Below are 23,301 nucleotides of genomic sequence, written 5' to 3'. Positions count from 1 at the left end.
CCTCAAACATCCCTGGGAGGCAAGTGCTATTCATACTACCTGCATTCTATACAGCAAGGAACTAAAGAATACAGAGCTGTAGTGACTTATTTGCTGAAGATATTGGTTGATTTAAAAAGAAAACGAGGGAATGGAGTGGCAAGCTTTGGGGGAGTATGCAAAGACCAAATTATGTTATTACATAATTAGTGCACATTGTTCTTGATACATGAAGAAGACCTCAGTAATAATAGCTTACTCGTTTGTTGAGTGCTTCCTGTGTACTTTAGGAATATTGAATCATTAATCCCACAACCTTCTTAGGTAATAGGCACTATTATTATCTCCAGTGAACGAACCACGAGATTGAGCCCCACATATGTGAAGTCACCAGCCCACCGGCACCCAGCAGAGGTGGCTGATGAGCCCAGACCGCTGGGCTCCAGAGACTGTGCCGTCTCTAGGCAACCGCAAAAATTACCACCCACAGATATGGTGAACCCTGTGATTGTCACCAGCTCACCTGTCTCGGGCGGGAAGGGGATGTGCAAACATGGAAGCGTCGCCATTGGAAGGAGGTGTGGAACTCGTGGCCATTTCTAATGTTTAAAACTGTCATTTAAATTATACTTTGAATGTTTTTATGTAAAGGAGGTACACCAAAGGGTTAACAGGTGGTTGACTCTGAAAAGGACTCCCGGAGAGCAGCTGCTCTGAATTTTCTAATTTCGCTACAGTGGTGATGTATCATGTATTCTTGTGTGATTCGAAAATATTAAAAGTCATATAAATAATGTAGAAGACGACTCTTCGCGGGCGAGGCTACCCTCTCGACCGCTGAGGGCACTTACGTAACTGCAGGGCGGGCGCAGGCCTCCGCTGGGTGAGCGGCAGGTGGGGCGGGGCTGCCCAGAGCCTCTGCCCCGCCCACCCCTCTGCCCCGCCCACTGTCCCCGCCCAGCCCTGGGCTGCTCGGAAAGGCCGGAGGCCGGAGTACAGCATAGCGCGGAGAGGCCCGGCGCCTCTGGTGGTCCCGCCCACGCGACCCTGGAGCAGCTGAGGGCGCTGTACGGCTGCCCCGGCGGGCGAGCGACTTGCGCGGTACCGCGGGAGGCTGTGGTTCGGTGGTTGGACTTGGGTCCCCCACCTTCTCTGTCGCGCGTGCCCTGCTCCCCAGTGGGGGCGTCCCTGGATGGGGTCTGGGCGCCGGCGCAGCGCGGCTGAGAACACCCGGACGGTTCCCCGGGGCTGGTACGTGGCTCGGGCCTGCCCCTCTGGCCCAGCCGCCTCCCTGCGCGTTCCCCGGTGCAGGTGCCTGGCCCGTGCCCCGCCATCCCCGCCCGGCGCCGCCGGTGCTGAAGGAGCCACGCCCCGGACTCCGGAGCTGGCCTCTGCAAGTCCAGGCCCGCGACACGCGGGTCAGGGCCGCTGCTCCGGGCGAACGGGGACGCGCGGTCACAGGCAACTCCTGTCCTAAGGGCAGTTGCGTTGATGGGGCGCTCTTGGCCCGGGGTACTGTATCACCTGTCCCATGTAACGCACAGTGACTCCCATCTCCCAGTGGGAACCTGAAGGCGTTCGGTGACTGGACCGGCCCCACGGGTAGCCAATGGTGTAAACAGGCTTGAAACCCTGGTCGGTGGGTGTCAGAGCTTCAGCACCAGCCGTGGACACGTTGAAGTTGACACTGGAAAGGTTCAGGTTTCTCTCCAGAACATTCTCTTACGATAAAACAAACAAACAAAAATCTGTTTTCTGACTTTGTAGGATAATTAAGTGAAAATCCCGTAATTTGCTCCTGGTTAATGTATTTTTATCACCAGAGGGCAAGTGGCATTGGGGCCCAAAGTTTAACTGGAAAACAGTTTTCTCTTTCTCTCATGGACCTTGAAGTGGGGATGACAGCGCTTAGGCAAGTCATAGGGCATTCCTGAGCCTCGGTTGACCCATAATTAAAACAAGAGTATTCGGCAAAGCGATCACCATGGGCCTGCCTCCATGGAACTAAGACTTGGGTGGACGGCAGACTCCCTGCAGGCTGCACTGTCTGCCCACTGCTGTTTCTGTAGCCCCTGCCTGGGGCCTGGCACGCCACCATAGTTACGTCTTCCACTGAGATAATCAGTCAGCTGAGAGCAGTCGGCCAACCCGGCTCCTCCCAGCTGTCCAGTTGTGCCTGGACTCTTGGAAAAGCGAGTCAAGGCGGGGAAGATGTGGGGCTGGTCTCCCTGGGGTGAGGGCATCCACACTTACACAGGAGGCTGCACGGGGCAGGAGGGTGGCTGGGGAAGTGGAAAGAGAGATGAAGGACTGCATCTCGCACTGCTGTGCTGTGGACATTCAGGGAGTCACTGACTCTGAACTTGTTTCTCCATCTGTGAAATGGGTGTGGATATTGCCATAGTAATATGAGTGGAGGTGGAGGTTAGATGGGGCGGTGTGTGTCAAGGGTCTGATCATCGTCCATTCTGATCGCCACCTTTCACAGTGTCTGTCGGATGAGTGTGGAACTGGAGGGGAAGTGAGGCCCAGCCTCTTTGTGCCTCGAGTGCCAAGCTGGGGGCCTGGACTTCATGTCAAAGGCAGAGGGAGCCACAGATGGTGTGAGCAGAGGGGCAGGGGTGGGACTCTTGCCTGTGGGCCCAGAGACAGGGGTCCCTGGGAGGAAGGTGAGTCTATGCTGCTGGTGGGGATGAAATGGGTCCATCTGGATTACAAACACACATGCCCTTTGACCCAGCAACCCACTTCCCATGTGCATGAGACACCATGTGTGCGGAGACCAGGAGTAACCTCTTCATGTATTATCGGGGGCTTCTAAATGCACCATGGACCATCTTCACAGCAGAATATGGTGCAGCCTTCACCACAAAATGGGACGTCTTGGAGCCCTTTCTGCAGAGAAACAAGCAAGTGAGATGTGATGTGTCTGGCGAGCCGTCATTCAGGTCACAGAAGCATCTGTGAATGCACAGACCGGCTCCATAGTGGCGCCTCCAGAAAGGGGACTGGGTGCTGCAGGACTAGGGCAGGGCCAGCTTTACCTTTTACCTTCATCCCTTCGGTACCCTTCGGGTGCCAAACTGTACCCACTAGTTACGATTCAAAACAAAAATTCCATTAAAAACGTAAGAATAGTCCCAGTGAGGGACTACCAGGCCTGGGCCAGGCGAGGCCATGCAGATACAGACAAGGTGACAGGACAGGAAAGTTCTAGAGCACTGGGTGTGGTCACCACTATTTGCCACCTTTCCTCTTCCCAGGAAGCCAACAGGAACGTCAGGGTATTCCTTCGTGTCTTCCCGAAATCTCAGAGGCATTGATGTCTCAAAGGCCTTGACAAGGAGGCGTTTTCTGTGTTGTGGCCTGTTAAGTAAGGCTAAGGGGCACTGATGGGGTCACATCTGAGGATGGCACCTAGAGAGCTGTTACTGTCCCCCTCTGCAGGAAGAGCCCTGCAGACCCTGGAGCTGGTAGCCAGCAGACCTGGGTTTAAGACCTCACCTGGGGCCAGGTGCAATGGCTCACACCTGTAATCCCAACACTTTGGGAAGCCAAGGTGGGAGGATCACTTGAGCCCAGGAGTCTGAAAACCAGCATGAGCAACATAGCAAGACCCCATCTCCACAGAAAATTTAAAAAATAGCTGGGCATGGTGGCACGCATGCCTGTACTCCCAGCTCTCAGGAGACTGAGGCAGGAGGATTGCTTGAGCCCAGGAATTGGAGGCTGCAGTGAGCTGTGATTGTATTTTACTGCATTCCAGCTTGGGCAACTGAGCGAGGCCCTGTCTCAAAAATGAAACAAAACAAAAACAAAAAAACTCCAAGACCTCACCTGGCCTCTGCCCAGTTGTGTGATTCTGGACTAACTCTGCTTCCCTGTGACTCAGTATCCCCATCTACACATGGGCTCGTGTGTGTGTGTGTGTGTGCGTGAGATAAATGACACACCGAATAGACCTGAGCTATGCCAGTGTCCCGCCCCACCTTCTCCCATACGTAAACTTGGGGAGTAATCACCGCCCTGCCTCCCTCATGGGGTTTGAGGGGAGTGACTTCACCACAATCAACTCTTGACTTTCTCAAGTGATAGCTGCAAACACCTCCAAAATAACAGCATGGACTGGGGGCCTCCTAAGTCCTCCAAAATAACAGCATGGACTGGAGGCCTCCTAAATGTTAGGCGCTGCTCTCAGGACTTTGTAAGTTTCATTAATCCCTCCTTAATCCCTCCTCCCCACGCAGTGTAAACTCAGGAGGCCTGGGATGTCTGTTCATGCACCGACGTCTGCTGTGCCCAGCGCTCAGCAAGCACCCTGTGTGTTGCGTGAGTGGGCCTTGCAACGATCCTCTGAAGTGGGTCTGAAATTCACCCGAATTTACCAGAGGAAACAGTTTCCTGCAAGTGAACGTAATTGTGTAGGTAATCATGTGCAGCAAATTCACAGGAGCCAAGCCTGAATCCAGATGGTCTGGTTCCAGCCCACACTTTTAGTCATAACACTCCACTGGGCAAGAAGCAGGGCTTGTGGGACAGGCACCAGCCCCCAGATATGCCTGCTCACCAGGGATCGAATTGTTCCCAGGCACCGGCCACCCTGGGCAGCTCTCCATCTGTGCCTCAGAAACATGACCCCTGACCTAGGCTTCACTTGTGAGCATTTGAAAAGCAAATGTACTTCCTAGAGTGCCTGTGCTGGATGAACTCTGAGGGGGTGGTGATTTCAATGTCTCTGACTTTATGGGCCATTTCTGGCTATTTTCATACTTACAGAGTTCCTTCTGCCACATTCACCTGAGGTGTGCGACCTGCCCGCCGGGAGATCAGTGATTCAAGTCCAATGCCAGGACATGGCATCTCTGCCTGTACAGCAGGTGGTGCTGGCCAACCAAGGGGGCCCCAAGGGAGCAGGACTCAAGGAGCCAAAGGCAAGTGCAGTAACCAGGGCCAGGCAGGGACAGCCTCACAGGCTGCACTGGCATCTTAACAAGAGCAATACCAGCGGTACCTATAGCCTGTTCTGTGCTCCGAGCTCTGGACTGGGCTGCCTTGTATGTTGTCTTTGAATCCTCCCAATCCTGCGAGGTTGGCATTTTTATCCCCACTTTTTGGTAAGAACAAAATAGAGGCCCCGAGAAGCCAAATGACTTCCCCAGGATCATGCAGCAAGTGGCAGAGCAGGATCTGTGCTCAGAGTGTGGCTCCTGGACCTGCCTACTCCAGGAAAGAAGGGGTTGCTGGTGAAGGTTCTGGGGTGAGGTGGGCAGGGCTCATGTCGGGGACAGCCCTGACCAATCCTCTGTGTGGCAGAGGCAGCTGGCGAGGAGGGCTGTGGAGGGCAGCAGTGGGGGCTGCGGTTGGAAGAGGGGGGCTGTGGTTGGAAGAGGGTGACTGTGGAGGCAGACAGATTTATATGGGAGCCCCAGCTTTGCCACCTCTTAGCTGTGACACTTTGCACAAGGCACGTTAAATCTTGACCTCAGTTCCTCCTTGTTAAAATGGGGATTACATTGCTCACTTCAAAGGAATTCCTGAAAACTACATAATAATCATGACATACCAAAGGTTCTGATCCGTAATAAGTGTACAATAAAAGTGAGACATGATCAGGGCTGGTATGGAGGCATCTCCATTAGCAGGTGACCAGACTCCTTCCATTTCACTGCTCTGCTATCCGTGGCATGCTGCCTCATGGTCCAAAGTGGCTGCTGAGCACCAGCCCTCATGTCTGCATTCCAGCCAGCAGGAAGGAGGTAAGGGTGAAAAAAGATGCCATTTCTTTATGAATATGTCCCAGAAGTTCATATAGATCACAATAAGCCAGTCCACTTTATGGGCGGAGGTGGACTCTAAAAGGTCTGATGATTCTCAGAAGGTAATTTGTGCAGCAGGGGGAGCAGGATTCAAATGTAAGTGGGCTGCCATCCAAACAATAGCAGCCAACCGAAGGGCTCCCTGCACTCCAGCACCTATCCCAGCGCTTATACCTAGTCATTTAATCCTCGCAGCTAGTGAGGGAAGAGCTGGTTACCCCATTGTACAGAGGAGGTCACGGAGGCTCAGAGAGGATAGGTGGTGTGCTCAGGATTTCAGAGCCAGTACATGGAAAGGTTGGGACTCCAATCCGGAAAGTCTGCTCCAGAATCCACACTTTGACCACCACGCTCCGCTGTCACTCAGCATTGTAAAGTCTCCCCATGGAATCCTGTCTGCAAATCTGGTTCAAGTTGAGATAAGAAATGAGGCAAGGGAGGGGCCGCTGGTGTCTAACAGTCCCATGTTCAAAAATAATAAAGTACAGCGTGGACAACATGGTGAGACCACCGTCTCTACAAAAAGTAAAAATTAACTGGGCGTCACAGTGTGTGCCTGTAGTCCTACCTACTTGGGAGGCTGAGGTGAGAGGATCGCTTGAACCTGGGAGGTTGAGGCTGCAGTGAGCCAAGATCACACCACTGCACTCCAGCCTGGGTGACAGAGTGAGACCCTCAAAAATATATGTAATAATAGTATTAAAGTACTTCTTTTGCAGTGTATTCATCACCTTGGGCTGCCATAACAATGTGTCATAGATGGAGTGGCTTAAACAACAGAAATTTCCCCCAGTTCTAGAGGCTGGAAGTCCGAGATCAAGGTGCCAGCAGGGTCCAGTTCTGGTGATGAATTCTCCCTCGCTTGCTGGCTGATTCACTGTGTCCTCACGTGGTGGAGAGAGAGAAAGATTTCTCTGCCTTCTTCTTAGAAGGCGACAGTCCTATTGGATTAGGGCTCAACCCTCATGATCTCATTTATCCTTAAATACCTTCTAAAGACCCTATCTACAGATACAGTCATAGTGGGGGTTAGAGCTTAAACATCTGAATTTGTGGGGGCTGAGTGGAGGATGCAGTTCAGTCCACAGCACAGGGTTAGTTTATTTCAGGAATAAATGAACTAGAATTTCAAAGTCAGGACCATAGATTCAAAAGGTGAGAACCCAGCCTTTAACAGCTTAACTTTTCACATGGTGTCTAGAACGACGTAATCAACATTCCCACTGTTCAGATGGGGAGAGTGCTGAGTGCCCTTGACAAAGTCCTTGGAAACAGCCAGAACCTAGACTTTGCTAGGGCAGTTGTTTGTAAACCCACAGAGGCGATGGGCCGTTTCCTAACTGTGATTGTAATCATCTTCCGAGGTTGGGTCTGGCTCACAAATGATACATTGCATAAACTAAAATCCTTTTCTCTTTGAGGCTCGCTCAGCAAGCTTGCAGAATCCGGTTGATTGGTTTGTACTTGAGTTTTTCCCTTCCTGGTGGAGACAGAGGGAAGTCATGTGTCGGGTTCTGCCATGTGCCAGGCCCTTCACAAACATTAGCTCCCCGACCCCACCACTGCTCCCTGTTACTCCCCAGTTAGCAGCTTCGGGGTAAAGGGACTCTCAGGGTCACACAGTGTCAGAGCTAGGAGTGAGCCCAGAGCTGTCATTCAAGCCCCTGTTTGCTTTTGCTGTGCTCTGCTGACCCCCAAAGGAGCTTCTCTTAGTAAAACAAAATTCTGTTTAAAAAAGCTAAATATCCAAAATTCACCATCTGTTGCAATCTCAGTGTATTAGGTTGGTGCAAAAGTAACTGCAGTTTTGAAAGTAATTGAAATTGCCATTGAAAGTAATGGCTAAAACTGAAAACACTTTTGCACCAACCTAATAAAAGGGCTGTGCTGGTGAAAACTCCTGTTGGAATGGATTTTTCCCCTTGGAATCTTGCCAATCAATTAATTTGCGGCTCTGCTATTGGCCTCACTTTCTAAAACTTGAACCTGGGAGGTTGAGGCTGCAGTGAGCCAACATCACACCACTGCACTCCAACCTGGGTAACAGAGGGAGACCATATCTCAAAAAAATAGGTTTTTCAGCCTTCCCTTGCTGGGTTGTGCTCTCTTCCTCCGTTTCCTCTGTAGTTGACACACTCCCGTGTGTGGGCAATGTTCTCCACGTAGTAACACCCTGTACTAATGATGAGCGCGCTGTCTACGTGACTCTATTTAGGGCAAGGCAATTCGGTGTAAATCCTGCATGAGGAATTCAACAAGAACGGAAAGCTTCAGAGAAAAACATCCTGCGCCTTCCCCTTTGTCTCAGTCACTATGGTTTCTGGGCAAATTAAGAAAACACTCAAGAAGCTTTTCTTTTTTTTTTAATAGAGCTGAAGCAAAGAGCCTCAGATGGCCACAAAATGATGAACACATTTATTTTGATTTTTTACTTATAATACTTGCATATAGAGAATTACAATAAATATAATATTCCCTCCAATTAAACAACAACAAAAAACCTTCTCCGTGCCAGAGCAGGGCAGCTGGCCAGGAAAAGAGGAGAAGGTGGCCCCTGTGCTCCAGGGCAGAAGATACCTGGCCCACATTCCCCCGACCCCAGAGAGTTGTGGGCCTCTGTCAGGAGGCACTGTCTCTAACAAGAGCCGTGGGTGTGCTCTGGGCTTTGTGTTTGCCACTGCTGCTCAGTGATCAAGCCACGTCATCTTTCTGAGTGTCTTCTTGTGACATGCAATGATGATATTTGCTTCAACTGGGAAAGGCAACCCTCAGATTCAGGGATATGTGTGTATTTGAGAGCCCTGGTGAACTCAAGCTGTAGAAATGGTGGTCTTTAGCAGAATCCATTAGATGAAATTAGAGCCAATCCAGGGCCTTGGGAGCTCTCCAGGGTGCTGAAAGGATTGTCCTCAAACTGCAAGGATCAGCATAGTCTGTGCATAGTAGTGAGCCAGTGAGAATGTCATTCATTGAGCACCTACTGTGTGCCTGGCGCCTGGCTTCCTCCACAGCATTATCTCATTATCATACATGGTTGCTACCGGACTGTTTGCCTCTGCCTGGCCTCTGCTCGGCCCTCCTGCTCCTGAAGCCCCCGGTGCCAGCCGCTGCCCCAACCTGTGTGTGGCCTGACCGCCTCTGTCCTTTGGTCTCTAGCACAGCTGGCCTGCCTGTGGCAGTGCCACCCAGCCAGCCTCCTGGGTCACTGACTTGCTTTATATCTCCTGGCTTTGGAAAGGCTGACATGGGCATGTTTGTGAGGGAGCTTGGAAAACTGGAAGCTGAGGTTCTTAAGGTCACGTTTTGATTATTCTCTACCATTTTTGTCGCGTGTGTTTGGTTCAGGAAAATTTGAAACTGAGCCTGGAGGACGGGGGTATTCAGGCTATCATCCTATAACCCCATTCCCCTGTGCTGGACTGTTACAATTATTTCTATAAAATCAACCTGTCCGTGGCACTGTGAGCCACTTGAGGGCGGAGCCTGTGCCTTATCCAGCCCTGTAGCTTCTGAGCCTGGCACAGGCTCCTGATGACAGTGAGGGCTCAGTCACTGTTTACGAACCCAGAAATGAAATGATGGAAGAGTGAGCCCACAACTTGGATTTCTGTCCTGAGAGCTGGCGTCTGTGGGAGAGGGTTCCGTATACAGTCATGCCAGCCTGCACTCACTGAGCACCTGCTGGGCTTCTGGCTCTGCTCTCAAAACTGCACGAATATCAACATTTCCAGTCCTCACTGCGACCCACGAGATAGGGACTATGATCCTCATTTTACAAATGGGGAAACTGAGGCAAAGAGCTATGCATAACTTGTCAAATACCACATAGCAGGTCAGTTGCAGGGCTGAGATGAGAACCCCAGTGGAGTTGCCAGCTCAGCTGTCAACCCTCTGCACCACCAGTCCCGGTGCCAAGGCTTTGTCCTATCCCCCATGGACCTAGTAACTAAAACTTTGGGTGACTTTCTTGATTGTGCCCAGTGACCATCACATAGCTTGGATGGGAGGGAAGGTCCTGGCTCCCACACTGCTGGGCGATGCTGTGGGGATCACTGCATCTCTCCATGCCTCAGTTTCCTTAACTTCAGGGGGATGCCCACTCCTACCGCGGAACTGCGAGGAGGTCAGAGGCCATCTGTGTGAAGCCCAGGGCCCTGTGGTGGCATGATTGTATGCTGTGATCTGAATATGGTCAGTCATTATTGATGGTCTTGAGGTTTTCCTGTGTGGTGCTTCTATTTCAGAAAAGGAAAGGGGGCTGGCCTAAAGGCAAGAAGAGAAACCCCCTGAGGGACCTTGCTGTTCCGTGCTCCTACGACAGGGTAAGATGCAGGAGATTACTCTGACCCAACGTTGAAGTAATCTGCAGGGCTCACCCTGTGGCCTGGGCCACGTGGCTGGATTGGCATGATCCCATCTCAGCCTTTGTCTGTTCTTTTAGGGCCCTTGGTTAGTTAGGGAACCTGACACCACTGGAAGTGTGGGATGCGCTGCTTAGTTCTTTAAGCTGTAATGAGGTCCTGGTGCTGGAGGAGAGAGGATAGAAGAGCCAGGCTTGGGTTCCAGACAGGCAAAGGGGTAGGTGTGGGCTTGGTAGGTCTGCTTTTCATCCCAGGCTTGAAGACATGGGTGCTCTGTGGCCTTGGGCAAGCTGGTTAACGTTCAGGAGGCTTAAGCCACCCTTCTCAGCACCTGGGACCTTGTCCCTTTCCCGTGAATCTTGCACTGAAGAGGAAAGGTTCCATGCCAGCGGCTGACCAGAGCTCTGAGGGTCGCCTTGCCGCATCTGGAAGCTTGTACACTTTATCTTCAGGGTTCACACGGCTGTAACGCTGAGGGGCTTTCTTCAGTATTCCTGTGGCTCATATGGATGAAACTGGTTTGGCCACAGCCTTTCGCCTTCCCCCTCAAAAGAAGTCCTTGATCAGGAAAAGGAGGGGTCTGCACCTGGAGTATTAGACCACACCTGTGAGCAGGTGGCATTATGTTCATTATACAGAGGTGGAAACTGAGGCACAGGTAGGTTAAGTGCTTTGTCCACATAATGCAGCATGGCTATTTGAATGTGTCCCCTGCCAGACACAGCCACCCAGCCTTCATATACCTCGTGTCCTATGGGGAGCCCCTCTTCTCGTTCCTAGACCTTTTACCAGACTCTGGGTTAACACGCCATTGGAGGATGTTCCCCTCTTAGCCTCCAGTTTTCTGGTTAGACTGAACAAGATGGGCAAACCCGTGACTCGTTATGAAAACAGGAAAGTGGAATGAGCCGCCCCCGGCCGCTCCCTTCCCCACCGGTTCCCACAGCCACATACGTCCCTTCCCTGGCACAGGTACGTGATATTCCTGAACAAGCAGAGAAGTCAGCTGAGGGCCACACACCCCGATCTGCCTTTCACGGAAATCACAAAGGTGCTGGCTGCTCAGTGGGCTCAGCTGTCTCAGGACAAAAAGGGGTAAGTCCTGTTCTCTGTGGTGAATACAAAGCGAGTCCCTCCCTGAGATGGGGCCTGGGCAGCCCTCAGACACCACCAGGGGCCATTCCCTCCTAATCCATTTCTCCCACCGGAGCCAGAGGGAACCCTCTAGAGTGCAGACATGAGGTGCCACTCACCCACCCATTTAGAGCAATTCATGGGTCCTCTTGCTTTTGGCAGCATCTCCTAAACTGCGTCATGCAGAGTGGCCCATCCAGGAAACATGGGCCAGTTGTCAAATAAGTCTAGGATCTGTCACTAGTGCCCAGCCCAGGACCCTCTGCAGGGAAAAGTGCTGATGTTTGCATGAGGGATCATTGAAGAGAAGTCTAAGGTTCCCCAGGCGGGAGCTGATAATGCTGCCTTTCTCTGAAGTCATCGGACCAAATCTAGAGAATGGTATGGCCACAGCAAGGCAGATGCCAGTTGATGGGAAGGAAAACAGTGCCATTCAAACAATGAATGAACTTGCTTGGAGGTAGTGAGTTTCCTGTCCCTGGAGGTGTGCAAGCAGAGCTGAGCAGTAGCTTCTTGGGATCATCCTAAAGAGCCCCAGGGAGGTTGGACAAGAGGGTGACCAGCCTCCATCCCCATCCCAACCCCAAATCTGGAGCACCTCAGAATCTCTGTGCTCCTTCGTCCAGAGGTATGTGTCCCTGGTGGACGAGGCCAAGCAGGGCTATATCTGAGAGCTGCAGGCCTTCCAGAGCCCTGAGGCCTACTGAGCCTTCCTGCAGAGGTGTGCAGCCCACAAGGCGCTGTGTGGTGAGTGGGGACGCAGGGGTGGATGGGAGCTCCCCTCTCCCAAGCCGGGGTCTGGGATGTTTACACAACAGAAAGTGCGCTGGGAAAGCCCTTGGTGTTACTCCACCTCCTTCAGCGCTCACAGCAGTCACCCTGATTGAAGAGCCAAAACAGTTGACATCCAGTCTCCCTTTTCAGCCCATCCTGAACTGGTTGAAGATTAAAGATAAGGGGCAGCTTGTTCCCTTCTACTTGGGAGGGTCAGTGGACGTTCAGGGAGTGCTGGGGCAGTGGTTACTTTGTAGTGTTTAGAAAAGGGAAAGGAATCACAGCGACAGGCCTGGCACTTCTCAAATTCCTGCATGCACACGGTCACTGAGGGTCTTGCTAGTAGGCAGGTTCTGCTCCAGCAGGCTCAGGGTGGGGCATGGGAGTCTGCATTTCTGACATGCCCATGGGCCATGGCTGCTGCTGCTCCAGGGCCCACACTGACGATGCTGCAGGTTGGTTCCTGCAGCACTCACCACTCCTACACGTCGCGGCACCCTCCTGCAGCCCAGCATCTCTGCCATGGGCTTTTCTCAGATGGCCATGGGGCCAGATGTGCAGGGCAGAGCCAGCAAACTGAGCATCCATGTAAACCCATGCAGGCAGCTTTCCACCACCACTGCCATGCTGGCACAAATCCAAGGTGGGTTCCACACCCCAGAGAGTTCCCATGGGACTGAGCCCCATTCCTGTAATGGCCCTTCCCAGTCACCTGACTCACTCCCATCCCTATCGGTGCTTCCTGAGATCAATACCCAAACAAACCATTGACACCAAAATCCTCATCTGCGGGCCCGGCTCTGCCCCCAGAGCCTGAGGCAGAGGAGGGAACCCTATTCATTGTCTACTCACTATGCCTTCACCACGGAGGGCACTTTCCACTCATCTTTCTTTTTCATGCTTTTTGAAAGTATTCTCAACGCAGAGCCCATCAGAGGCACGTTTATGTTGAGACCCACAGGATGGCTACCAGCCACCAGGATTCCAGTCTCCTCTGAGGGGCACAGGCCCGCAGGGCAGCATTGAGGTGTCCTTGTCAGTGGGGGTCCAGGCGCCAGTCTCTGGCCCCACCAGTGGCTGCTCCAGGGCAGAGGTAGGCCTCTCCCAGTGGTCCTGGGTCTACCCCCATTCGCCCTGCGTGTTCCTGCCTGCGCTCTCCGTGGTCCGAGCCGGCTCGCGTCCCTAGGATGTCACAGCAAGGCCTGCCTATCCTTCACGTTGCTGCCTCTCTGGCTGAGCACCGGAGGAAGCTTGCATCAGGGGCTCTGCCATCCAGGAGACTCCAAGACCAGCCACGTGTGTCCCATGCTCCCACCGGGACTGGCTGAGAGAGTTGCCTTCCTAGTGACCAGGGTGTGGGCTCCAGAGTCCAAGTACCCAGGTTGGAATGCCAGCTCTACCACTTGGGGGCTCTCTGTGGCCCTGCACAAATTGCTGGAACACTCGCTGCCTCAGTTTCCTCATCTGAAAAATGGGGCTGTCACAGGCCCTTCTCAGGGCTCAGTGTGGATGAATGAGCTAACCCACAGAGAGGTTGGTACTCAGCGCCTGGTACATGGCAAGTGTGCAGTAGGTGTTCACACTTAGTGCTTCTCCCTGTGCGCTGAGCTTCCTCCAAAGGAGGGGTCAGCAAACTTTTTCTGGGAAAGGATAGATAGCAACTGTCATAGGCTCTGTGGGCCACATGGCCTCTGTCGCAGTCATTCAACTCTATGCTTGTAGCAGGAAAGCAGCCATGGACAATATGTACACAAAGGGCTGTGTCTGTGTGCCAATAAAACTTTATTTGTAAAAACATACAGAGGGCTGAGTTGGTCCACAGGTAGCTACTCTGGCCCGTCGTACTTATTGGGTTTCCACATAACCTTTGTTCTCAATCAAGTGCCTGTAGATAAAAATAATAACTGGAAAATCTCTGGTCTGGCATAGAACTAGCAGATATACCCATGCATGGTGGCGTCTGTGATGGTTCCAGGGGAGCTGCAAGGCCTCTGGTCCTCATCATGAATGTCAGATCTCTTGGTACCAGAGCTAAGCAGAGGGTGCCTAAGAACAGCTGTCATTCCTGCTCCTGGTTTCCTCCCAAAATGCCATTTGTCCGAGCTTAGCAGAGAACAGCTCATCTTGCTGAATTCTTCATTCATGCTGAGGCCCTGCGGCCTTCTCCTCATTTGGGGGATTGTTTATAAATTGTCATCATGCAAAAAACCTGGTGTGTTACAAAGAACGGTCACTCCAACACAGCTTGGTCTTTAAACAAATAAAATATGTCACTGCCTTATTTAAAACATAGTAATTTTAAGAGTTAGCCATATAAAATGTATTAGTAGTCAATATGCATTTTTAAAATATCACCTAGAATCTACCATGCTAAAAAATGAAGTTTTCATTTTTGCTCGTTTCTCTCTCATCTTCATTCCGTACCTAGCCAGGTGCTTATACATTGACATCAGAGGTACCTGGTGTTTCCTCTTGGCTCACCGGGGTTTTCAGGCCTCAGATTAAATTGAACAGCATTGATCCTCCTCCTCCGGCAGGTAACATGAAGACCCCTCGAGATGATGTTTGCAATCAAAGAAGGCGCCTCTGACCCTCTGATTGGTGTCCCCCAAATAGGGCTGAGCCCTTTTCTGAGACAAATTCTTTTTTAAAGGATGTCTTTTGTTTCCCATCAGAAACAGGGATCCCAGGAAGTGAATTTGAGAGTGAGGGCCTTGACTTCTCAGGAATTGATGTCAGTGTTTTGGGAGGGAAGACGCATCACCCTCATTTGGTGTGGGAGGCTGAAAAACGGTCTCTCCCGGAAGACATCCATGTCCTAATGCCTGGCCCCTGTGAATGTCACCTTCTGTGATGGAAAAAAGGTGGGAGGATTGGAGGATGTGGTGAAGGATCTTGGTGGTGGCAGGGCGGGGGGAAATTATGCAGCCACCAGTGTCCTGACAAGAGGAACGCAGAGGGAGATGTGACCCAGGAGAACAGAAGCTCTTGTGATCACAGAGGCAGCCTGGAGCGATGTGGTCACCAGGAGTGGCTGGAAGAGGTGAGGAACTGGCTCTCCCCTGAAGCCTCCAGGAGGACTGTGCGCTGCCCACACCATCATGTTGGCCCAGTCAGACTGGTTTTAAACTTCTGGCCTCCAGAACTAGGAGAGAATAAGTGTCTGTTGTTTTTTGGTTTTTTGTTTTTTGTTTTTTGGGGTTTTTTTGGGTTTTTTTTTTGAGACGGAGTCTCGCTCTGTAGCCCAGGCTAGAGTGCTGTGGCGCGATCTCAGCTCACTACAAGCTCTACCTCCTGGGTTCACGCCATTTTCCTGCCTCAGCCTCCTGAGTAGCTGGGACTACAGGTGCCCACCACCACGCCCGGCTAATTTTTGTATTTTTAGTAGAGACAGGGTTTCACCATGTTGACAGGATGACCTCGATCTCCTGACCTCGTGATCCACCCGCCTCGGCCTCCCAAAGTGCTGGGATTATAGGCTTGAGCCACTGCGCCCGGCCCAGTGTCTGTTATTTTAAGCCACCAGTTGATGGCAGTTGGTTACAGCAGCCCTAGGAGACATACATTTGAACACAGGAGACTGTGGATCAATGAAGTGAGGCCCACACATCCATCTCTTACTCCGTGGCAGCGTGTCCACACGGAAAGGAGTCTGAGGCTGGCTGGGTGAGGCCAGGAAGACTCACAGGGCAGCGATTCTGAGATGACCCCTAATGGAGAACAAATGAGAAATTCCCAGAGGAAGCCCTGGACAGGGTGGATGCAGAGGCACGTGATGCAGACAGGGTGTTCCGGGCAGAGGAAACAGGATGTGCAAAGGCCCGGAGATGGGCAGCAGCGTTGCAGGTTTGGGGAGTCATGAGCAGCTCAGGATGCCTGGACCAGGCTCTGTGCCTGGCGTGTGGGCACGAGGATGGGGCTGGGTGGGGAAAGGACTCATCCGATGTGGGAACAAGCTGGATGGAAGCTGGAGGTGTTTCCCCTTTGAGTTTTAATTGACAGTGAAATATACGTTTAATTAACAAATGAAGAATAACTGAAAATGAGTTTTAAGGGGCAGATCCATGTGTTTACAATGGCATTTTCTGGAAGGCTACACAAGAAACTATGTAGTGAGTAGAAATGGGGTGTTGGGTCTCTTGTGCTTTTGACTTTATACCCCCTCCTTTTTTAAAATTTCAGCATGCACTTATAATCACTCTGTAAGTGGCTTTGCATACAATACCTTGTATCATCAGGACATGACTTAAGGACTTAAAGGGCAAAAGACTTCCTGAGTGCATCATCTGCCTGAAAGGTCAGTCCTCGGTGGACCAGGCTGGGTTGCTGTGGCAGGAGCCACTTAAGTGGGGTTCCAGCCTGCAGCCACTCCCGATGGTTACTCTCCCAGCAACCCAGCCACCCTCTCCTGGAGCCTGCCTTGGCTCCCCCATGGCCTTTATGATAAGGCCTTCCACAACCTGGCTCCCATCTCCCTGTCCAATGTCATCCACCCACCACATCCCCCAGGCCCCATGGAGTGCTGCCAGCAGTGAGCATGCAGCGAGTTCTAGAACCTTACTTTCTTCCTTACCAACCCACAACCACCTCCACATCCCCAGGCATCCACTAGGATCCGTTTGCAGCACACCCTCCAGAAACACTCCACAGACATGCAGGCACCTGCAGATTAGCGCATACATATTCTGCTAAAAGGATGCGTTCTTGTTTCATCTTAGAGTTCATTTTGGTTTAAGATTTCAGAAAACCTCTGAAAATAAGCAAGACCTGGAGTTGGTTACATGCTCTCTCAAACAACACCGCCAACTGTCAAAACGCACCTCTATCTACCGAGGCCCTAGCACTTTCTCTCTCACCGGATGACAGAGGTCTTGAGATGAATTGAAATTCTCATCTGTGCTCAGACAGGCATCACACCTAGCAAGGAAATTTACAGTGGGGAAAGGGAGTTGCCGGATCCAGCCCTGTCCACACAACGCCCATGTGTCTTTTTCAGCTGGTTTTACGTTCAGAGAAGGCTGGACCGCCTGAGGCTCCTCCCTGCTCACCTGAAACCCTTTCTGTCCTCAGGGAGATGAACACAATGGCCTGTACTGTGGGACCTGCAGACAGCTCTTCAGCTCCCTGCGCAACAAGAAGCAACCTGCTGCAGAGGCAGCACCTGCAGCACCTCACAGGTAACCAGCCTGGGCCAGGCTGCTCAGCCACAAACACTGGCCTTGACGCCACCTGCACCAAAGGTCACCAACGGGCAGCCCACGTGACGCCTCTTGTTATTAAAATGCAATTTTAAGACAGACTCTAGCCAAGCCCACTTATCACCAGGTGGGTGTTTAGGACAGGATAGGTCTTCCACTGTATCTGTTTTCCTCTTAGTTCACCAGGCTCGCCTGCTCTGGGCCCCCCAGGACACAGACCTCAGCTTCTCCTGGAGCCCTTGCTCACTTTATTCCAACTCTACGCGCTCCTTAACTATCCCAGAGCACCCCAGGCCCATAGCCACCTCGGGTCCGGATGCCGCATTCTCTGACATGTGGCACATTCTGGGTGCCCATGATTATGATCAGGTTCTGTGCCCATGTGGCCTCAGGGCTCTCGTGACCACCCTTCATCCAGGTCTTTGCTCACCTGTCTCCTGCCCAAGGATGCCACCCGGGTCACTGTGCAGACCTCCAGCCCCTGCCCGTTTCTCTTCATGATTGCATCGCCACCTCGCAGCCTCTTCCACTTGCTCATTCCTGGTGTTATTGCCTATCTCCCACTGGAAGAGAAGGCCCTCAAGTTCAGCTATTGCTTTGTCTGTGATGTTCACTGTGGTGAACCCCAGGCCTAGAACCACGCCTGGTACTCCCGGTAAGTGCTCCATAAGTATCCAATGAGTGGACGAATGAATGCATGTGTTCAACAAATGACCCTGGAGCATGTATTCCTTCCAGGAACAGAGCGAGGTGCTAGGGACACAGGAAGGATGAGGCAGAGCTCCGTGCTAATGAAACTAAGCGCCAAGCATGTGGATGAATATGAACATCCTGGCATGAAAACATCTTGCATTCTAGTGAAATGAGACCCATTGGACACAGAGAGGCCCCACTACAACTGCATCTGTGTAAAATCGAGAGAACGATCATGAAAACAGCCGTGGCAGGTGCTGGACTAAGGGGTGGCATTGGGTTTTCTCTTCCCACCTATCCTTTAGGGTGGTTAAAGTAGAACTAGGTTTCACGTAGGCCCCTGCTCTGCAGTCTGCTTCCTGAGTCATGCAGGGCCAGCTATGCAGCCACCCTGTGCTTCCCCGGCCTCGTCTGTAAAATAAGGATGACACCGCCTGCCGGGCAGTGCTCTCCCGTGAATACACAGTGCCTCGTGCAGGGCCCAGTGCAGCTGAGAGGTCACCTCCTCCAGGAAGACTGTCTTGACCTCGACTTGGGGTTGGGCCACCCCAGGGCTCCTAAGGCTTCCACACATACCTTTCACTTTGCAATGATCATCCCCCGTTACTATTCCCACAACACACATTACACACAACACCATACAAACACAGGCACCCTACACACACACAACATACACATGCGCTACATATAACACACACTGTACACAGTACATACACGACACATACCCCACCCGTCACACTCATATACATACATACACTACCCACATACACTCCACACACATGTAGTACGCACTACATACGACACACTCATACCACACACATGCACACACGGGTCTGGAGGGCAGTGCTGTGTGGGGATCCAGGCGCATCCCTGATCCGTCGCAGATACTGAATATTTGCTGAAGGAATATCCGGGAGGCTCGTGCTACGTCTGGTGTTTGAAAGGAAATGAACTGTTCTTGGTAATGTCTTGTTTAGGGTGAATAACGGCACTGAAGACAGAAAATGCGTCTTATCACCTGCTCTGGAGCAAAACATGTGTGCTTGGATGGGTAGAGTTATTCTGTGTAAATTACCCACCAGAGAGAATTCAGGCCTATTTCAAAATCTATAAAACCACGTGCTGGGGAACCATGAAAAGTTGTAGACGCATGTGGCCGTGAACCAGTGTAACTCTCTGGGGGCCTTTGTGATTATTTAAAAGGAAACAGACATGGGCAAACCTTGTTTCATCTCCCTTCTAAATCACCTACAATTTTACAGTAGCAGTCGGGCTCCTGAGAGCTTTCCCACTTCCGCTTTTCTTGTTGGATCTTGCTGGAAATCAGTGCTTCCGGCAGCTGCCGTCTCCGAGGCTGGGCCCTGATTGGGGAGGGGGTTGTTAACCTTGCATTCTTTAGGATTCAGGTCTCAAACGGCTCTTGTAGCCCTGGGATCTGAGGAGCGAGACCAGGCCTCGGCTATCTCCACCCCGGAAGAACCTTCCCTGCTCTTCCACATCCAGCCCAGGCCTCGGCTTCCTCGTCTGCAAAACGAGGTGCCGAGAAGATGGGGGCAGGGGTCCAGCGTTTTCTTCAGCACAGCTGCTGAGCTGTAATTCCCGTGCCATAGTGCCCACTGGCTGAAAGTCGATACAGTTCAGTGGTTTCTAGTATATTTTCAGACATGTGCAGCCATCACTGCGGTGGACTTTACAACACCTCTGTCACCCCAAAGAACAACCCCTTTTCCACTGGTGTCACTCCCCCTGCTCCGCATCCCCAGTCCAGCAGCCTAGGACAAGCTTTCTGCCTCTGCAGGAGTTCCCCAAGTTTCAGGACTTGATGTCTCCTTTCTGTGGGGAGTCCAGCAGGCATCTCCACCTAGGGACAGTTTAGTGGACAGTGCTGTGTCACCATCAAGGGCCTGAATCCCTGCTCTGTCTCCTACTACCTCTTTTACCTTGGGCAAATTCTTCACCCATTGCTTTGGTTTCCTCAGGTGAAAACGGGATCATTGTGCTAACCTCAAGGGCTGCTGTAGGATTCGATGTTCCTCATGTCACAGTCTCTAACCGTGTGGCACATTCTGGGTGCCCATGGTTACGATGATGGGTGTGGGGACTGGAAGGATCAGCGATTTTCTGCCTCCACCCCCTCTTAGGAATGGAAGGCTGCTAAGGAACCCCACAGGCATCTGCTGTGTGATTCGTGTGGCTCCCTGCACGCTGCCCTTCTCCTGCTGTGGCTTTTCACCTTTGTGTGCCAGTCTGGCACCTGTTCATACTTCAAAACTCCATCAAAAAGACAATAACAGGTGCTGGCGAGCATGTAGAGAAACTGAAACCCTGCTGCTCTGGCAGAGTCAGAGGGCACACTGCATTGGAGAACAGTCTGACAGCTCCTCAAAAGGTTAAACATAGAGTTGCCGTGTGACCCAGCAATTCCGCTCCAGTGGCCAATCTGAGGTTTCATTCTAGGCTGTCTGTTTCCAAGAACTCTGTTCTTTACCACTTTCTATGTGTATACCCAAAGAACTGCAAATGTATCATCAACCAAAAATATAAACATGAATGCTCATCACAGCACAGTTCATAATAGCCAAAAGGTGGAGACAAACCAAATGCCCATCAAGGGTTGAATGGATAAACAAAACGTGGTCCATCCTTACCACAGCACAACGTTGAGTCATACAGAGGAGTGAAGTGTGATATGCGCCATGATGTGGAGGAAACTTGAAAACAAAGTGAAAGAAACCAGACACACAGGACCACACACTGTGTGATTCCATTCACACGGGATGTCCAGAGCAGGAGATCTACAGAGGCAGAAAGGAGATTGCTGGTTGTCTAGGGCTGGGTTTCGGGAGGATAAGGGAGTGACAGCCAAAGTCTGCGAGGTTCTTTTTGAAGGATGAAAATGTCCTAAAATTGCGGTGATGGTTGCATGTCTGTGAATCTACTAAAAACCACTGAATCACACTTCCTTCCTTCCTTCCTTCCTTCCTTCCTTCCTTCCTTCCTTCCTTCCTTCCTTCCTTCCTTCCTTTCTCTCTTTCTTTCTTGAGTCAAGGTCTCACTCTGTCGTCCAGGCTGGAGTTCAGTGGTACAGTCACAACTCACTGCAGCCTCAACCTCCCAGGTTCAGGTGATCCTCCCACCTCAGCCTCCTGAGTAGCTGGGACTACTGGCGTTTCCCACCATGCCTGGCTAATTTTTTTGTAGAGTTGAGTTTTACACCATGTTACCCAGCATGGTTTCGAACTCCTGGACTCAAGGGATCGGTCCACCTTGGCCACCCAAAGTGCTGAGATTACAGGCGTGAGCCACTGCACCCAACCATGATGTGTGAACTACATCTCGATAAAGCTGTTAGGCCAAAAAAAAAAAATCTCAGTCAAGGACCCTTCCCCCAAGAGGCTTCCTCTGCTGGCCTCTGCCCCTGCCTGGTCCTGACGTGTTCTGCTTGTCTGTCTCTCTGTCCATCAGATGGGGGAGCCTGAGGCGGGGACTGATTCACGCACATCTGGACAGAGAGCCAGGCCTGGAAGTGCTGCTCATTCTATGCTCATGGGCCGACCTCTGTGACAGGCTTTCTTTGCTTTTTAGGGGAATTCAAAAAAGATTCTGCCGCATACTCAAAGCACCCAGAGCCTCTGGAAGAAGAGAAAGGACGAGATTCAAATGAGGCTGAGTCAGAGGAGGAAGCTGAGGGCCCCGAATCCCTTCCGCTCAGAAGTCTGCATCCAGAGAGGAGTTTTGCTTCACTCGACTTGTGTTTCTCGCAAGGGTTTGTCTATAGATTGCTGAAAAGTGAGTAATCAAGTTCAGCAACTCCCTGGCAACTGTGATGACCTAGGGTTTATAATCCTAGTCAGAGTAACCTACAGAGAGGTTATAATATGAGGTGGAACAAAACAGAAAAGTCGCTAGAGGAATAACGATAGTAAAAATTATAATCAGATGAAGAATAAAGTTTTCAGTGAGGTACAGTTCTAAGCACTTCATACAAATAACCTGTCTTAATTCTCATAAAAGTACTGCGAGGCAGATACTAATATCATCTCCTTCTAAAGATAAAATGCAGCACAGAGAGGTTAAGTAACTTGTCCAAGGTTGAACAGCGAGTGAGTGGCCAATCTGAGATTTAAATCCAGGCTGTCTGGGTCCAAGAACTCTGTTCTTCACTACTTCTCAACAATGTCAACTATGTAAAATGACACACACACATAAACCCACATCAATGGTAATGGTGGTTATCCCTGGCCGGCAAGATGAAAGAAGATGTTATGTAATTCTTCAGTCCTTTCTGTGTCTGCCACATTTTCCCCAATGGATAGATGTCAATTAAACTATCAGAGGAAGAAACAAACTCTATTAAAAATGATTTCAAGGGCTGGGCAAGGTGGGTTACACCTGTAATCCTAGCATTTTGGGAAGCCGAGGTTGACGGATCACCTGAGGTCAGGAGTTCCAGACCAGCCTGGCCAATATGGTGAAACCCCATCTCTACTAAAGATACTAAAATTAGCCAGGCATGGTGGCATGCACCTGTAAAAAAATCTCAAGAATGAACTGTTTATACAGGGCTACCAGCCATCACCTGCATAAGGAGGTAGGTACTAGTAGCATCTCCATCTTCTTCTTTTTTTTTTTTTTTTTTTTTTGAGATGGAGTCTTGCTGTGTCACCCAGACTGGAGTGCAGTGGCACGATCTCGGCTCACTGCAACCTCTGCCTCCCAGGTTCAAGCGATTCTCCTGCCTCAGCCTCCTGAGTAGCTGGGATTACAGGCGTGCCACCACACCTGGCTAATTTTTGTATTTTTAGTAGAAATGGGGTTTCACCATATTGATTAGGCTGGTCTCGAACTCCTGACCTCGTGATTCACCTGCCTCAGCCTCCCAAAGTGTTGGGATTACAGGAACATCTCCTTTTAAAACTGAAGACATTGTAGCACAGAGAGGTTAAGTAACTTGTCCAAAGTTGCACAGCTAAGGAAGGGGAGGTTTTGGATTGAGAAGAACAGACAATGATGGTCTTCTCTTCCCTTTCCTCTCAGTCAAGGAATTGGAGCTCAGGGAGCTGAGGAGGACTGTAGAAAGAGCTGGAGCAGACGAGGAGGCCCTGCAGAGGCAGCTGGTGGAGTTCCAGGTGATGGCCCCATGTGCGTGCCGGAGGCTTGGGGCGGGAAGCGCCCACGTGGCTCAGCTGGTGGGGGGGCCCTCCTGGAGGTGCTTAGGAAGCAAAGAGTAGATACCACTTGGTCCACTTAAAATGGTACTCTACAAACCCTGCATGCTAGAATGTGTTTGCTATGTACCCTTATAAAATACACAGTGTTTGGTCCCTTGGTGTTCCTGGTGCGTGG

The 23,301-nt window shown here is 51.2% G+C and overlaps 1 long non-coding RNA gene across 1 annotated transcript in view; it reads left to right on the top strand.

The window, feature by feature from the left end:
- Window positions 1–23,301, top strand: part of LOC112625189 — a 42,631-nt gene that overhangs the window by 18,661 nt on the left and 669 nt on the right. The window contains exons 2-5 of the long non-coding RNA XR_003119541.1: window positions 10,040–10,117; window positions 11,129–11,251; window positions 17,135–18,209; window positions 21,541–22,394. This is a non-coding gene — a long non-coding RNA (uncharacterized LOC112625189). The remainder of the gene's footprint in view (window positions 1–10,039; window positions 10,118–11,128; window positions 11,252–17,134; window positions 18,210–21,540; window positions 22,395–23,301) is intronic.

The sequence above is a fragment of the Theropithecus gelada genome, chromosome 5 (genome assembly GCF_003255815.1).
Source record: "Theropithecus gelada isolate Dixy chromosome 5, Tgel_1.0, whole genome shotgun sequence".
NCBI lineage: Eukaryota > Metazoa > Chordata > Mammalia > Primates > Cercopithecidae > Theropithecus > Theropithecus gelada.
Note: the sequence above shows the minus strand (reverse complement) of the source record. Positions and strands in the feature narration are given on the sequence as shown.